The 13739-nt window shown below is 35.7% G+C and overlaps 1 protein-coding gene across 1 annotated transcript in view; it reads left to right on the top strand.

Moving 5' to 3' along the window:
* Positions 1–7618: 7618 nt before the first annotated feature.
* The window catches only part of LOC124642925 (neural cell adhesion molecule 1-like), a 156967-nt gene continuing 150846 nt past the window's right edge, over positions 7619–13739 (top strand). The window contains exon 1 of the mRNA XM_047181683.1: positions 7619–7730. The gene's annotated coding sequence lies outside the window, so the exon portion shown is untranslated. The remainder of the gene's footprint in view (positions 7731–13739) is intronic.

A 13739-nucleotide genomic window follows, 5' to 3' on the forward strand; every position in this document is an offset into this window, starting at 1 on the left:
GATTCGCTTGGCCGATAATATTTTTTATGAAGAAATGGAACAATGAATTTATTTTATTTCGTTTTGTCTTTAGCAGCAATTGTTGAACTCAGGTCTTCCCCAACATCCTGCCGGTGTTGCGGGATTGTTCGAAAGAGTTACCGCGGCACTGGTACATAAAAGGCCTAAGAAGGAACATGATGGGTTTGAGACCGTCACGCCCTCATGCTGCACCCACAGCAATTCTGTCTACAGCCTGCAGCAGATTATAACTCCACTTTGATGGAGGTTGCCGAGTTTCCGAAGACATCTTAAATTGGTTGGGTCCCGGCTGTCATTTGAACATCTTTGGCAGTCGTTACGGGAACTCAGAAGCCAGAAATTCTGACAGCCAGTCGTCCAAAGGGAATCCGGTTGTCCAGGCAAGTTGAGGACGTCAGATGACCAGTTGCCTCATAATTGCTGATTGGCTGATTCATCCGGCTAGACTGGAAGCTGACTGCAATATAGTAGGGAAAACGCTAGGCGGATGATGAATGAAGAATTAAGTGAATTGATCAAGCGGCTTAATCGAAATAGTGTAACATACAGACATATAAACATTATTTTTTATTAAACAACCAATTTATATAGGCATGTAGGCTTAAGTATTATATTTTATGCGGCTGATTTATGAGTCTTGCTAAACTGTGTCTACTTATTAGTATGTGTTACACCTTTGCGGTGCCAAATTCGGTATGTAGAAAGCATAGGATTACTCATACTTTGTGCGATAAAAATAGACGGCTTAAAGTGTGTGTGGCCATCAAGATCATTTAAGGTGTCTATGAAGGCTTCAAAAGTTATCAGCTCCTACGGTTTCACCCGCGTTCCGTGGCAACTACTGCCCGTACCAGGATAAAATATAGCTTTTGTTACTCTGGAACAGTGTAGCTTTTTAATAGTGAAAGAAGTTTTCAAATCAGTTCAGTAGTTTTGGAACCTTTAATGCTTATTAGTAAAGATGATGAAAAATAAGTCAGAAAAAAGAACTTCTTTCGATCTAGTGTTGCGTCTAAAATGCTTGAACTTGATAGTCTTCCGAGCCATTTGCCCAACTATGATGGGGTCGGCTTCCAGTCTAACCGGATGTAGCTAAGTACCAATGTTTTACAAGATACCTCGGACCAAAGTATTGGTCCTCTTCCCCTCTACTTTACGGGTCATGGTTTAAAAAACCCTTTCGATATGACTACTTTAGGGAGCTTCTACGAATAAAACAAGGCACTCACTTCTACGCTACCTATTTATAAAGTTATAGACACACTTCAGGTCAAAGTGTCAATGTTAATTTGAGAACGATCGCGTCATACCGCATGTTTACGCTCGGCTGATAACAACTAGGAATAAGTAAGGGTGCATCTACACCGTGCAAGTAGCTTGCACATATTGAGGCGCACGCGCCGGTTATATACAAACTAGGGTGCGTCTACACGGTGCATGTAGCTGGAGTAAGTTGACATCCGCAAGTGACAAGTGACAAGAGCACGCGGGTGGGTATTTGGTTTGGTACATGCGCGAGTCACTGGACCCGCACTTTTTTAAAATGCACGTAACCTGCGCATGTGCCTCAACATGCGCAAGCTACATGCACCGTGCAGATGCACCCTTAGGGCCTATGCACACCACGTTTTTTAAACGGCAAATCCTGCAGAGCAGTTTGTTGTCGTTTGTATCGATACAGACGCGCCGGTGCCGCGCGTCTGTATCGCTACACACGCGCGTCTGTATGTATACAGGTGTGCAAAGGTCTACAGGCTGCGTCTGACTTGCGTGCGTATCGCGTCTGTATCGCTAAAAACGCGCGTCGACGGCGCGATTAAAAAACGTGGTGTGCATAGGCCCTTAAAAACGTGCGGATTTAGAGACTCGAGCATGTACCAAAGCAAGCTACCCACCCGCGAGCTCTTGTCACTTGCGCATGTTAACTTGCTCCAGCTACATGCACCGTGTAGAAGCACCCTAAGTGATAATAGTGTATTTGTAGCATTGCACCGTTTGAATATGCAGACGTCCTGTCTATTCGTTAATAGTAACGCTGTCTTGAGTTCAAAGGATCTCTCGCCATCTTATATTAAAAGGTACCGGATTGACGAGGTTTAGACCTTAACTTCCTATTATATTGTTATAGCTTAGCTACATCGTTGGTCTAGCTGTCGCAAGTGCAGCTGCTGAGCACGAGATCTCGGTTTCGATTCCCGAGTCGGACCGAAATCGCTTTGTGGGTTTAAGACTTTCTCAAACAAAGCAGCGCGGAGCCTGGAAGTTGGTGATTGATACACCCGTGCATCGGAGAGCAAGAAAGGTCGGTCTTGCGCCTGATCTTTCTCCGGTCGGTCGTGTCGGATCGCCGTCCCATCGGACGATGAGAGTGAAGTAATGTGCACCTGTGTCTGCGCAAATGCTTGTGCACTATAATATGTCTTGCGCCGTAGCATCATAGCTACTAGGAGGAGGACATCATCATCATCATCATCATAGCTACTAGGTACATATGTATTTTAACTAACATTTAATCATGGCTGATATGCCTCATCCAATTTTTTCTCTTCACAGCTGTATGTAACCAGTTAAACACCTCAAGGTTAGCCTAGATAAAATTACATCAATAATAATTAAGAAGGATAATTAAACGGTTTCCATTTCAATGCTTCATTAAGTGACGCCGACAATGAAGAACTTATTTCAATGAGGAAGAATTTATTTAAAATGAGGAAGAATTTATTAGCTGCTAGGTTTGGTCGGAGTTTGCTAATTAGGTAGGTATATCACACGGAGACGCAAACGGTTGGACGGACTTTGATAAAACTTGGACAACCTTTTAAGCAGTTCTTTCAAGTGTAACTGTAGTACCTACTAGTTTGAGTTATACAAAATATTTTTTGTGCAATTGTAAAGAGAAAAATAATGTTTACAATTATTATTATACAATAATTTATACAATAGAGGCAAACAGTTTCTTTATATTGTTAAAAATAAGTATTTGTAACTTCAGTCAACATATTAATAAACATGACTACTGTTAAGTTATTTAGGTAGCTTACTTAGGTCATTAGGTCACAATTTTTACCACCATCCCAGCAAAGATGATTTCATTCAAACTTAAAATTATGAATGACTGACTGCATTACAAATAATACTGCAATTTGCAATAAACAAGAGAAACAAACATTAGATATCGCCAAGATGATTCTAGGAATTATTAATATAATATTATTCATTGTTTTTGTTTACTAAGATAATGTTTTCAATGACATAATTGTCTCAGTATCTCTAAAACGCTGATCTTTTGAATTCTTGCTGGCTGAATGTTGATACTTTGGTCTAGTTTCGTGAGAAAAAATGATCTGTCATTATTTCCCGCGCATTTATGTACAGACTACTTTTCAACCTTTTTATATATGTGTGTGTTTGCCCAGTATTTTTTAACCTTTTTGTATGTGGGAAATCATCAAGTGACTTTTCCCGCTGTGGGTGCAGCGTGAGGGAGTGTCAGGCGTCGTCCTAATTGGCAGCGATCGCACGATGGCGCGATGCGTTTTTCATCTCACGATCTCACTATCTCACTTGCGAGGTTCAAATAGGACACTCTGATGAAATCTGTATGTTTGAACTCATCGAACGACGAGAACGCATCGTGTCATCGTACAATCGCTGTCAATTAGGACGACGTCTTAGATGAAAAACGCATCGCGCCATCGCGCGATCGCTGCCAATTAGGACGACGCCTCAGACTCTTACTGATTGAAAACTATATCAGGGCTGCGGTAACTCGCACGAATCTTGCAACCCCGGATCGGGGAAGTACCTACTTAGATATGTATTATAGATACTACATTTCCGTATTATTATTACATAGCAGAAGAAATGGCATTTAGGTACTTATTTAAATATTTTGTTTACATTTCAACAGAAACGTCAAGTTTCCCATTCTTTATTACACATAAAACAAAGTCGCTTTTTCTGTCCCCGTGTCCCGTTATACGCTTAAATCTTCAAAACTAAGCAACCGATTTTCATGCGTTTTTTTTTATAAATAGATAGAGTGATAAAAGAGGAAGGTTTATAGCATTAAATAGTGGGGAAATACAGTCATCCCGTGCGTAGCGGGAGCAGGTCGCTTGTATTTCATATTTCTAGTTGTAAGAGCTACTTAGAGCTACCTAATACTTCTCGCACCCGGATAATGTGCCCGGTTCGGACCTGTAGTTTCCTGAGAGTAGAGCATTCAAAAAAAACCTCCGCGTTATAATATAAGTACCTACCTAACCTAAGTATAAATAAGACCCTATGTAACCCTGAAACGGTACCTCATACCCGTAAATAGGTACCAACCAACTGCGCATAAAATGAATCAGTCTTGCACCTCTTACGGGAACAAAGGATCTAGTTATGTCACCGTTAGGTACTAACATTGTGTATGATCAGCCCTGTGGTCACACGTGACCGGCTTCCAAGATGCAGTATGAGTAAGCTTCTCTAGTTCAGGAGCAGATTTTTTAATAGGTTGAGTGTTTGATGGTTTGTCTGTCTTTATGACTGTGACAAGTTCGAATTCTGCTGCACAAAAATCTTCTGCATAATGCCTACTTCCCTACTAATATTGTAAATGCGAAAGTAAGTAACTGTCTGTCTGTCTGTCCGTCTGTTACGCTTTCACGTCTAAAACACTGAACTAATTTTAATCGATACAACAGAGGTAGAGTTGACCTTGAGAAAGAACATAGGATAGTTTTTACCCCGGACTTTTGAAGAATTCTCTTGGAAACGCGACATAACCAAACTCCACGCGGGCGAAGCCGCGGGCCTAAGCTAGTTCTAAATAAGTGCTGATATGTAATTTGCCTGAACTAGGTAGAACCTGTATTTCAGGCATAGAGAAGGATTGAGCATTAATCACCATGCTTGTTCAATGCGGCTTTGTCATTTCAGACAGACAGAAGTCCAGGTTTTCCAGCGAAACGCCTTCATGCATTTTTCTTCGGCAAATGTCATCTTAAAAGCTTTTTCTCAACTATGTTGGGGTCGGCTTCCAGTCTAACCGGGCTGCAGCTGAGTACCAGTGCTTTACAAGGAACGGCTGCCCTATCTGACCTCCTCAACCCAGTTACCCTGGCAACCCAATACCCCTTGGTAAGACTTTCTTCGGAAAATGTAAGCGTAGAAGCACAGATTATATAATAGTTACCACGGTAGAAGTAAGCGACAACTGGTTGGAATATACGAGAACATTATGGCAAAATTATTATATTGTAAGTGATGATCTAAGAAAATAAACAATAAAAAAGTATGATGTCACCAATGTGTACCTACTTATTACTTTTATTGTGGTCACCGCCTTTTAAAATACAGGAGGAAAATTGCGTAAGTTTAAAATACAGTCAGCAACAAAAATATATTTTCTAAAATTGTCGGTGATCGCGAACAATGTATTTCTAATTTCTTGAGTAATAAAAATACAAATAAACGTTTTTGAATTTGCATGTTGACTTTTTAGACTGAAGTCATCTTACTAGCTTATTTCGAACAAATTAAAAGTCATGATTAACTTATTACAGGAAAGGTTTATTTTAATCGTCGCGACGTGAAAGTCTTAAGACGTGGAAATCCTAATTTATAAGCTTAATCAAAATACATTCAGTATTTTTACGTGAAACAGGAACAAACACTCATGCATACTAAGCTTCACATTTATGATATTAGTAGGATGAAAGGATCAAATATATTTTTTGGCAACTGGTCTATCTTTTTTGCTGCTACTATCATAGATAGTTTAAATTAATTACATATTCAGATCACGGAGGCGTCAGGAAATAGTCCAACACCTGTGACGGCTATCATTGTACTGACGACTTACTAGGAAAGGCAACCCACCTGCGCCCGCGCAGAGCAAAGCTTAATGATTTGCGGATGGCATTTTATTATCTCTGCGAAGTTAAAACTAGCAACTATTATGAACAGATTTTTTTAAATTGTTTGTTTTATTGATTGCAAGCAAAACTCCAAAACTACTGAACAGATCTGGATAATTCTTTCACTATTGAAACTACACTAGAATCGAATGACATATACCTATGCTCATGGGCTAATTTAAGTCTATAATGCAGATTATTTAATATTGGATAAGTATAGATAGTTTATTAAAACAATAAGTCTTCAAAATGTCAATTTAGTTGTTTTTCGTCTCTCACCCGTTTCACTCTTGTCCTGAGGAGACTGCTTTCAGCGGCTGAATGAAATATAGCCTAGCTAGGTTTTTATTTATTAAAGAAATTATGAATGAGAGTGAATACCGTTTACTTACATCTGTTTAACGATAAAATATCTAACAACCTCTAGAACTAGAAGTATCTGCACATCTTACAAGTACATGTTACTACATTAGTATGCATATATTTCTTTGATGGGAAATCATCAAATGACCCCTCCTGCTGTGGGTTAGCAGCGTGAGGGAGTGTCAGACTCTTACTGACTAAAACTCATCATGTTCCTTCTTAAGCCCTTTATGTACCAGGGCCGCGGTAACTCTTTCGAACAATCCCGCAGCCCCAGTAAATATAAATCTTAACTTGACCATGGTTCCAAAACTTAGTATTCAACTTATAACTCGCCAACCCAGAGTTACGGACAGACAGACAAATCTTTTCATAATTGCTAAACGAGATATGAAAACAAAAGATAAAAGAAAACAAGCAGAACGTTTTCATTTTGTATTTTGGTATTTCGAATCTGTAGTACATCACTAACTTTTACAATATCAGAGGAAATTCAACCTTATTTCAAGAATTATAAAGTTAATTTTTGAATGGCGATGTCATGAAAGCTTTAAGCTCTTTGCCAATGTGTGCGTAAAGCTACAGCAGCTTTAAATTAGTGTGAGTGTATACGTGAATGTAGGATACTGTTACTGTGTAGTGATGGGCGTTGACTTTCTATCGATAAGAAATAAGTTAGTAAAATATTTTTTGAAAGTATCGATATACTTACTTTTTTGTACATAATTTCTCTATTATTTATGTACGCGAATGGTTAATTAAGGCATAGAAATAAAGAATATTTCAAAATGACACCGGTAGATGAAAACAACTTGAATCTAACTAATTTATATTTTTGACGTTCATAAGTGCTTGTCGAGGCCTAAATGAAATAAATCATTAAAGTTAAATAATTTATTTATTTAAAATACCTTTTGCACATTGTACAACGGCAGATTTAACACCTTAGGCGTTCTCTACCAGTCTACCTTAGAGTGGTGGTATTTATTTCATTTTTTGACTTGATTTTGACTTTGCGTTGAAACAAGTTGTCACGGTTATTAATAAATATGATGCAGAGATACGTAAGAATGAAATTGTTAGAAGTGTGAATACGGAAAGGAAAATAAGCGTATGTAGAATGAAATTGCATGAAAAACGATATTCCTTAAAATAGTGTTATGTCGTAAGACGACATCAAATCAATTCTCTTATATATGGGGAAATGCGAGACTTTAGTTAGTTATTAGAAATATTTCTTTACAACATAATTATTATACAAAAATATCGAGTACGATAAACTATCGACATCCCCACGTTACTAGTCACGCACACTGTCAAGCCTCACAGAAGATTCGAAGCGTGTTCACAGTGTAGGAAAAATAAGTTTGTATTGCCGGTTCTCTTCAGTTGAGCCCGAGAGCGCGGCAGTGAAGTCGCGTAGAACGATAACACACGGTATGTCGCCAAACGAATAAACTTCACAACTATTCTAACACAAGAAAAAACACGAAAAAAATTGCGCACGTTCCCGTATACTTTTTGTGCAAAAAAAATATTTTTTATTCATAATCTGTGTGGAAGTGTCAAATCTGCATTCGATATTCAAATTTTAGTGACGTGACAGTGAAACAAAAATACAAAAAAAAATTGCGGTGCATTTCGTTCCAAGTTATTTCGGAATAAATGTTCAATCGTTTTGTGTCTGAGTTGTTTATTATAGCGAAAACGAAAATAACTGTGGAGCGGTAAGGGGTTATTTTAGACTTAGCTGTTGGCTGCGTACCTAATATTTTATTCTAAGTCTACTTTCTCTCGGAGATAAATGTGTATTTGTTATTCATTCACGACGACCTTGTGACATTACTTAGTGTTTGAAATGTCAAATACTTTGACAGCTTACTATTATTTTTTAATAATTTTGGATGGAAACCGATAAACATATTAAGATATTCAAATGAATTTGCGAAAATAGATACGCTATCTTAGATATAATAAATATTAATCGATAACTAATTTTTTATCGGAAAAAGATAATGTTGTATAATTTTTTTTTGGAGTATCATTATCGAGTTTTGCCTTGAAGAATAATGTTTGTTTTTTTGGTAATTATTTCTGGCTAGTTTACCGTAACTTAGAGACTTTAAGAACTATTTGCTGCCTTCGAATTTAACTATTATTCTCATATTGGCAATGGATGGATGCGAGTTGCTCATGACCGGGATGGATGGCGTTCCTTGATGGAGGCCTACGTTCACTAGTGGACGGCAATGGCTTGTATGATGAGGATGATAATTGTCATAAATCAATCATAAATTAAAATAATTGTCAAAGAATTACTTACCTAATTTTTTCTTAAAAAGATCCTCCTTCCTCCTTAGTTTTAAATTTTTTAAGCAACACTAGGAACTAATTTTGATATTACCACAAGTTTTGTGTCGGCTTAAGTAGCAAAGGTGCAAACATAAAGTTAACTCTATGTTAGAAGCAGTTAAATTGAAGGTCTTTTTGATAAATTAAACTAAAAACAATACGTTTCTTGCACAAAGTTTTTGTAAATTACAAATTGTAGAAAATTATTTTAGCCATGAAGTTTTTACTTGAAATAAGTTGCTTATTCTTGATTCTGACCAACGATAGTTTAAGCAACTATTGCTCAATACCTTGTCTTTGGAATTCCAAGATATAACGAGATTTTAATACATAAATGTCACATACGACTGTGGTTTATCTATGAACGTTTGGTCTATGAATTTTATTACTTTCTTACGCAACTTAGTTACATAGTAAGTAGTAACTACGATAGGAATGAATTTTTTATCAGATAAAGGCTAGAATGGTCAACTTTAACTCGACTTCTGTTCAACCTAGTTATACCTAGTAAGTTTGCGCAATGTTTAACGTGGGTTTTTGTGATAATTTAGCTTTGCATAGACTGTATTTGTCGTTCTTGTAATTTTTCTTTATTTTGGGTCAATGGAGACTTTGAAGAGCTACTGTAAACAACTGACGTTTATTTAAAAAAATAGTTTCTATGGATTACGTACTGGTTCTTCTCCATGAGGCCCACTCTTTAGAACCCTGCAACTAGCTTGACGTTTCGAAAGAACTGTCATAGGGTCAAAGGGATATTTGAAATAAAAAAGAATACTTTGATTTTCAATAGATCATTTAATAAAGATCTGATTGAAGAAGATTGATAAGAAGTGAGATAGATATTAGAAAAATATATAACTAAAATTATAAGAAGCACAAACGTATCCTGCTCCTTAAAATAAACTAAAGGCGTCAAATGAAGCTATAAATTACGCATTCACCAAGAAGTTTCCACGTTCTGCGTCCGATGTCGTTGACCTATCTAGCTGTCAAACGTCCCACTTCTAAAACGTTTGTTTTTGTTATTTTCTTCACAAAAATATATATTTAGAAAAATCTTTATTCGCGTTACTATAAAAGTGACAGATAAATCGTGCTGTTTTTTTTCTTTCATCTCTGATGTTTTTTTTTTTCAACCTGTATATTGAGATTCTGATCCTATTCATTGGTTACTAAGATTTTAATTGGATACTAAGAAAATTGTATTAATTATTTATTATTTTCCGCTATTAAGTATGATTCAGATTCAGTGCCAAGACTAACAAGATGTTTTAGATTCTATTTGTCTATTTCCTTCATATTTTATATGGCTAATATCCTAGCAATAAATATTTGTTTAACTGATCAGTCTTTAAGGTTAGGTTACGTCCAATTTTGACATTTCATAGTCGATGCCATGCAAGTTTCTTCATCCTGTAGCTATAACCTCATATTTTGGAAATGCAATGCCCATTTGATTGTCCTCTATCACACGCATGATTCCATCATATGTAATTTTTAATTTTCTTCTTGTTCTGGTACCTTCAGATATAGGACCTTGTCTCTGCTATGAAACCCTAGTACTTCACAAGTCTCTTCCTCCTTCAAATATTGTCTGTAGTTCCTTAGCATCCTCAGTTCACGGATCATCATCATCCTTAGCTGACAATCTTACTCTTATACCTTTAGATATAAGAACTTTTTGCTGTCTGTTGGATAAATAAGACCGGACTAGTTCAAGACTTCTTTTTAATATGGTACCCTGGTACTTCCATTTCATCTCATCTTCCTAAAAATATTGCGTGTAAATCTTTAACATCCTCAGTAGGTGTTCATAAATTTGAGATTAAATCTAAGAATAGAGATTTAAGATAAAAATACTAGTTACACGAGGAAATTGCAGGATTTTCTTGTATAATGATTGTTATCTATGACTAATGCTTGGTTATGCTAGACTCGGATACAATTACTAACAGTAGCTATAGGTAATAGGTACAGGTAGGTGAAGGCTAGATGCCGAACAGAGGAATTTTAGTTATTCGATAGTTTGACATAAATCGCTTGTTGGTTTTAGAAGGACCGATTGCAAAGCTAGATTCATGGGTGCTTACAAAATTAACTTCTATTTAAGTTTCTGGGATTTTGTGAGGCCTTGCTTAGCAGAAAACAACTACGTATCGTTGTCTTTATAGTCTATCTATATTGTACTTAGAATCTGCTCCTCCTTTTTTGCCGTTGGTGAACTAATCACCACACCAAAAACTATGCATGGCTTGGTAAACCTATCAGAAGCCAGAAAGTCTGACAACCAGTCTTATTACGGGATATTGGGTTGGCCGGATATCTGGGTTGACGAGATCAGATAGGCAGTCGCTCCTTGTATAACACTGGTACTCAGCATCTGGATAGACTGGAAGCCGACCCCACTATAGTTAGGAAAAGGCGAGGCAGATGATAAATCTAATAATTTCTAATGATTGCCAAACGACTAAAAACACCACAGGATGTTTTGACTTAAGTGTAGGTTAGTATTACAGGCATATCGATTATTATCAACAGTTTTATCAGTCAGATAACATCCTGATAACATTTTGAGGTCGCTAGCATAGAGTTTGTATAACTTACTAAATATTAGATATGTTAGAATCATCATAAATACAAGCCAAGCGTGAATAGGTTCTGCGGGATGGTTCGAAAGAGTTACCGTGGCCCTGGTACACGAAGGGCTTAAGAAGGAACATGGAGGGGTTTATTCAGTAAGAGTTTGATACTCTGATCATATGATTACATCCTACAAAAAAGAGTGAATAGGTTATTTCTAGGTCTCCTTCAACCACATTGCCGCTAAACATCAGGTGAGACAGTGGTCAAACGCGTGCCTATATGTAAATGAATTAAAAAAAAACAACTAAGTAATTTTGGACATTCTAGTTGGATTGAAAAGGGTATATGAAAATATAATAAAATAACCATGTTTAAATACGTAGGCAGGCATTTGTTTTTTCGGAATTTTCCTATAATAGGTATGTTTGATATAAAAATTCAGTAGGCATACCTATTTAAATCAGGAAAGTCAATATTATAAACAGCAGTTACCTACTTTTGAACATATAGGCAGGCTTTTGGTTTCTTGGGTTTTTCCTTTGGTAGAGTTCAACCGAAAAATTCAGTTGGTACCTAAAAGTACATAATTCAAGAAATTCAATGATTATAACTCACTCAGTAGTAACTAGTCAAAATAAAATCATGTGTCATTATACCAATAATTGTGACTTTTGACCTTTTATTTGGTTTATCTATTTGTATTGACTTAACATTAAAGTGTAATCTATTGAAGTTCAAAACTTCAAAATGAATACCGACTTTGTTTATGATACTTACGATTTTTTTATGTATGAAAAAACAATCAGTTGGAAAAAATAGCTATTTATTGACAAAGAGATTTAGAATAGTATTGTAGGGGTAGGTATTAACGATTGTTATTTTAAATAATAATAATAAAAAAGTTGATATAAAAATACCTATAGATAATGTCTTTGGTTAACATTTTACAAGTAAAAGAATAAAATAATATAGCATCTGTGCAAACAGTGCCGTTTATTCGCGTTCGTCTCTTGTAATTATGCACATACATTAAATAAATGACGAAAGCGAGTAGTTACCTACTGTGAAGTAAACAAAATTATTTCTGCTTTACAGTGGAAAAAAACGAAAGAATTTTTCCACAATAATACCCAAAAAAAGTGTAAAAATAATTACGACTGTTTTACATCTTTTCGGTGACATATTAAAAAGTTATCGTAACTAACAATAAATTGACCAGTATATTTAGAAAAAAAATGTCACAAAAAAGAGAAAATAAATTATCTTCTATCGATAAAACAGTCGCATCACTACTCTAGGTCTTATAACAAAAATGGCGGCTCGTAAAAGTCAAGGATACAGATAATAAATGTAAACAAAATACTTGTTGACTTGCAGTACAGTAATTCTGCATAAACATTGTAATTTTCAAAGTGATATTTACGATTTATTTTTAGAAAATGGTGACAAAAGATTTAAATGTATTTTTGTGTAAACTCAAGACTGATTGCCTGACCTTGGCATTATTTTAAACACTAATGTTAGGTCATAGGGGCAGTGTCGTAGGTATTACAGAACGTACCTAGTATTTTAGTATTTAAATGAGTAACTATTTAAAATAGCTAGCAACAACTTTGTTAGATGAGCGCTCATTTCTGTGGCTGAAAATGTAATGGTCAAAATGACTTTGTCTATGACTCTGCAAACCTTTTGCTGCCAAAGCCATTTTGTAAAATGATGGACATTTTAGAAAGAAAAATTACCTGAAAAATAATACCGAAACTCTAGACTAAAACCGCAAACTACCAGAAACGATGACAAAAAAAGCATGGCCGTTCCGAACACACTTCTCCAATAACAGAAATTACCATTCACCATGATAAAATACCGTAGAAAATGACACGAACAAAAAATAAACCTGCATAATTTAATATTATACGCCAAATTACGTGACGTTTTTACAATTAATTATTTATTAATCCCATTATAAACGATTCATGCTATTGAAATTTAAATTCATAGACTAACCGGTTTTTTTCAAGGTCTATGTCACCCCTTTTGAAAAGAGTCTTCACACCTTTTGACTTTTTTTTGTATTTTGTTCTCAAGTTACCAGTATTGTCTAGTCCCCTAATGTTTGCTAAATGATTTTTTCAAGGTTGGCAACTGTTTAAAATCCCACGGTCGTCAGCTGGGTGTATTTTAAATTAAGAACGGGATTGAAGATGATTTGAAAAAAAAAAATAGTATAGTCTCCTTTTATCGATTTTTATAGAATAAGTTTACCTTTAAGTTATTTAAAATGATTTCTAGATAATATTAATGTAATTAATTTACCTAGACGAGATCGGTATCAATATTTATAAAAGAAACAAATAATATTTGTAGATCGTTCTGGCTGACCTTTCAAAGACTCTTTTATTTGTTTACCACATTCATTTTTGCTCTATTTTATATAATAAATCCTATCCAATTTAAATTATTTTTATGAAAAGCTTAGGTATATCATCTACCTATCGTATCTCTCAA

This window comes from Helicoverpa zea, chromosome 26, assembly GCF_022581195.2.
Source record: "Helicoverpa zea isolate HzStark_Cry1AcR chromosome 26, ilHelZeax1.1, whole genome shotgun sequence".
In the NCBI taxonomy this organism is placed as follows: Eukaryota; Metazoa; Arthropoda; class Insecta; order Lepidoptera; family Noctuidae; genus Helicoverpa; species Helicoverpa zea.